Source organism: Lolium rigidum, chromosome 5 (assembly GCF_022539505.1).
Source record: "Lolium rigidum isolate FL_2022 chromosome 5, APGP_CSIRO_Lrig_0.1, whole genome shotgun sequence".
Lineage (NCBI taxonomy): Eukaryota > Viridiplantae > Streptophyta > Magnoliopsida > Poales > Poaceae > Lolium > Lolium rigidum.
The window spans coordinates 181,286,034-181,291,000 of NC_061512.1; the positions used below are offsets into that span (position 1 = coordinate 181,286,034).

The window sequence follows — 4,967 nt, forward strand, 5'->3', positions numbered from 1 at the left end:
ATCATGATATTTAAGAATGTTAGAAATTATATAAACGAACACGATCACGTACACTCAAAATACATACACTATATATTTTAGGCAGCTATGAGAAATCAAATAAAAGAGAATTTTTGTACCAATTTATATTTAGCAAGAGAACTTTAGAATGATATACTAGTATTATTCAGAAACTTTTTGATAAGGTTAACTATGCCGCATAAGTATGAAATCATTGTACTCATTGGGACTTTGGTGTGACAAAAATAAGTTAATACAAAGTATAATAGTTTAGTCTAAAATTGGGGATATTGTCATATATTTAATAAGTTGTTGGATTACAAAGGATAATGGCCTAGTTGTTAATAGTGTGATTTTGTATCTGGTACATCAATACCCAGATTGTGTCGTGTGCAATGGAAACATGTAATAGGTCGTTTGCAACAGCTAACAAATTTTGAGTTGAGAAGAGACCAGGTATTTAGTGAGATGACTGCTGGGTAGGAAGATCAAGGGCCTTGGGAGAGAGTATTTGGGAGAGCCGGAGAGGGAGTGTCGTTTTATAGATAATTGTGTAACCGTGTATGGTATGGAAATGTCCCAGTTGAACCGAGCGGCATATGAACCTGCCGCATCGACGGTGGCTGAAAATTAAAGATTCGTGTGCTGTGAAGGACCACTTCGTATGCAACAACAGATGATGTACTAAACTATGTATAACAACGTGTTGCAGCAGTGATGATACCTGGCCCCCCTGTCCCACGGCAGTACGCGTCACGAGAAAACGACCGCTGCACACAAGGCTAGTGCTAGGCTACTGTATAACTAGATGATACGCCGCGCGTTGCTGCGGGACGCCAACGGAAACAAAATGGTATAGAAGCGAACATCTTAAGAAGCATTGGTGGATGAAAGGTGTTAATGAACTTATTTTATTCATTAGAAGCATGTGTTCATAATCTCTGCATATTGTATCAAAAAATATGTGCATGATCCTTGCAGATTTATGGGTAAATTAATCCACTACAATGTACTTCCCCACTTGCAAATGGAAAGAATAATATTTAAGAAATTCCAACTGTAGCCAATTGTAGAAAACATTATGGCAATGCCTTTCACCATTGTTTTAATTCAGTCCTTCATGGTCTGTTTACCCTTCCCCGCAAATTAGATTGTTGTAGTTATTTCAAGAAAATGACCGAACCATATAGACAAAATATTTCCCACATTGCATTCTAGATGACGGATGATAACCCAATTGGTATGCAAAATGAATCCGAAATAATAGATAAACACATGTTTGCCTGGTAAAAACTATATATATAAGAACAATGATTGTAATATCGTTAGATCTATTTTCCATATGTATAGCGCATTACCATCATCATAAGATCTCAAGAGAACACCAAAATGTGCACGCCAAGGCAACATGATTTAAAAGAAAAAATAATAGAGATCAAAATGAGCGTTTTGTTTATGCATAATCGAGTATTTCAACCTCTCACTATGTATAAGCTGTGTAGTCGAGTCCATAACGAACAACACCAATCGTATTGTGAAACATCCAGGCACGCTGAGGTATTAAATACACGTACAGTAGGCAAACATGGTCATATATATATATACTATATATTATATAAAAGCTAACCCTCTTTGCTGAAATCTTAGAGCTTTGGCTTTGGACACTGTTCACAATTGCTTTTTATCCAACTAGATCTTGACGCGTGGGCAATTTTTACAGTACATGGACGATGGGTAATCTAGACCCTCCCAGCTGAGTTCCGTGTCAAAGCAGTGCAGCCCACTATCTTCTTTGCTTTGATATCCTTCGTCAAATCCTTTTCTTATTTTTCTCATCTTATCCCCACGCCCACCGCTTCTGCTCAACTTTATCCTCCGTCCCACCCCCACGTTCCTCCTCGGAGACGCCGCTTCGGCGGCCGGTTTCTAAGGAGGCAGAGGAGCTGCAGACGGCCGGGAATGTATGGAGCTGGGCGCCGGGTGAGAGGTACGCAGCGACAGGTGGGGTTGCGTGGGCGGCGCGGTGGAGGACCTCGGAGCCCTCCTCTTCCATGCCTTTCCCCATCTCCACCGCTTACCCTCATCTCTATTCATCTTTCCATCCGCATCTTCACCAGGGAGAGCTCCATCCGCAGCCATGGCTAGGTCTTCAGACTGAACTTTATTGAGCAGGATGCAGGCGTTCCAGCGGCGTCTCAGCGGGGCGGCGCTGCGAGCGGGGCGAAGCCGGTGCGTATCCCTACTTTTCCTCCTTCCCCTCAATTTGGCACCTCTTTCCCGTCGTTTATTTTTACTTTTATTTTCAGATCAGCCAGGATAGGACATCACTGGACGGTTCAGGAAATCAGTTCGGCAATCCACATGGAAGGTCACCGACGCGAATGAGCGTTGCCGCAGAGGAGGTCGTCGAGAAGTCCGTTCCGCCCGTTGCTGCTACTGAAGCGACCCTGATGTGTAGAGCTTGCTTTGGAGGTCGTTGATGGACTGTGGGGGTGGCGTCTCTCCTTCTTGATCATTAGTGCATTTCTGTTGCTCAAGCGAGGTTGTGTTGTGCAACAGGCTGGTGAAGGCCTGCCGGAAACTATGTTTCCCGTATGAATTATTCAGGTAGCCTACATGACTCGATTTAGTGAAACTTTTCTAAATGTAAGACAGTTGTTTCAATGCGAGAACTGAACTAAACTTCTGTATTTCTCTGGTACACTATCAGCACCACAAGAAGGCAAACAACTACTAGAATTGTATATAAGAAAACGAGAAAATGATCCAATCTGTTTTTGTTTTGTTTTCAGCAGGTTAGTGTAATATGAGTACACGCGGTTGTTCCGCCAGCCAGCGTCCTGCCCGTTTTGGTTCTCTTGCTACGCATGGACTGCAGGGTAGGTCTTCGTGTCTTTGTTTGGATCTGTTTGTTGGCCTAGATTGTTATCTTCTCAGCACCGGCTCCAATTGTTCAATTTACATTGATTTCTGCATTTTTGAAACAGCGATTTCTACGATGTTTGTATCTGCCAGTACTGAAAATGATCTCTTGCTGCCAAACTAAGATAGTTGATATGCGAACATCCATGGTCAAAGATTTGTCGCCTGAGTGTTCCAATGGAATATCATTTTGCATGTTGCCCGAATCTGGGAGTATAGAGGTCAAGTGACCCTGCAAAATTTGTGCCAACTAATTTGGTTTCTACCTCAAGTGGGAATCATGTGTGCACAACTAAGTGGATGGATATATCAGTCTCTTAGCTCACTGCCTGAGATTTTGTTGGATCAAAGAACGATGGTCGCTGTCAATAGTTCAGAATCGAGTAGTACACCCTTCAAAATAAAACTATAAGAAATCATTAGGTCATGTCAACAGAAGTTCAGTAAGAAACATCAGCGAGACTCGCCTACTAGAAGCGTAATGGAACAAGGGGCTTAGAAGATCATCCAAGTATCTAAATGAATCAATACAAGCAAGAAACTTGGTATGCTTGCACTTATGTGGCTAAGCTGACTTACACATGTCAATTGCTAGCATTGGAGCATCTTAAGATGGTCCTTGGTTTTATATATTTGATCTTATTCAGTTTGAACATTTAGTTTCCTATGTATGGGCTATCAAAGTGTAAAAAAGAGTATGTTAAAACTAACAAATGTAGATCCACTACTTGAGTGACGGCAAGAGACCTGAACCTAAGGACGAAACAAATGACATTTAAAATTCGATTTTTCATTTATTGACCCAAGTTAGCCACATCGTTCTACTGTAAGATCCATTAAGACCCTCTTGCAACTATTATTCTACATATCTTTTCTCAGACATATATACTCTGTCCGGGTTAATCAGGTTAATTCTTTCACCGGTGTTTCAGCTATTTGCATCTAATGGTTTCCTGTAAATTACGCGTGAATGATGGATCCACCTTACCCATTTCTTGCACAAATTTCAATGGCTAATTTGATTTGCGTTCTATAAGTTTACTACTGCAAAATGAGATAATTAATTCTCTACACATTTGTATATAATATATCTGCCACTTCATTTAAAAGAATATTTGATGTTCCTTGCAGGTTTCTCCGAAATCTCAAAGCTACCAATGTGACAGTAAAGAAAACAAAAGATGACATACATATTGAGCAGAGACACACTCTTTGCATGCTCAGATTCAGACAAGTGAATGCAATATTCTTTCTGTTATATTCGGAAAATTGGCTTCAGCCTGCATGTATGAAAAAAGGGAATAGGATGGAAGCAAGAACTCAATGTCCAAGCTTTGATTTTGTCTTAGAAATCCATTGTCATTATCAGGATCAACTGATTTTCGCAAAATGTTATGATTGGATTCAGGTAACCTTTCTCTTATGTTTCTTCACACATATACTGTATTAAATATAAACTTGGTCGAACATTAATTGTCGACCATAGTCGATACTGCATTGCGTGATAGTAAGTCCAATGCTTTTGTGGCAATATTTCCCATATTTTCTGATGTTATCTACAACAAGGCAATGTTATGGCCTTTCAGGTTCCCACGAAATACTATTAGCTGGAGCTTACTATTTTTCTCGAAAACAGTTTGACAGTGCTACTTTGTTGTTTTATACTACCTAAACTTTGTCTTTTGTTTCTCCACAAATATGCAGGGCTTCTGATTGTAATAAAAGATGACATCTTGATATCCACTCTCCAGTCTACGTAATAATACATTGACTCCGCTTCGAAGAAAATACATTGGCTCCTCTTTGAAGAAAATATAAGAAATCGAGCAAGGGGAGATGAACTTTCTGTGTCGTCACTGGATACTCTACATGTCATGTTCTTCGCGCAGTGTCAATTCAAGCAGCTTCGACTGATGTTGTCGAAGAGAGGGCAAGACATAATCATGACCAAGTTTGTAGTACAACTGATGTAAACAACAAAACCATTGTATATGGTGTAATGTAACATGATTGTCTTCCTTAAAAAAATTGATTTTAAGATTTAA

At 40.1% G+C, this 4,967-nt stretch overlaps 1 long non-coding RNA gene across 3 annotated transcripts; it reads left to right on the forward strand.

Annotated features, from left to right (window-relative positions):
- The first annotated feature begins 1,830 nt into the window (after positions 1 to 1,830).
- Positions 1,831 to 4,967, forward strand: LOC124655685. Of its 3 annotated transcripts, none has more exons than XR_006988733.1 (6): positions 1,831 to 1,987; positions 2,118 to 2,229; positions 2,312 to 2,607; positions 2,796 to 2,879; positions 4,054 to 4,330; positions 4,627 to 4,967. It is a non-coding gene; the product is annotated as an uncharacterized LOC124655685 (long non-coding RNA). The 3 variants fall into 3 exon arrangements; XR_006988732.1 differs by having other exon boundaries at positions 1,832 to 1,987; positions 2,307 to 2,607; positions 2,793 to 2,879; XR_006988731.1 differs by having other exon boundaries at positions 1,832 to 1,987; positions 2,307 to 2,607.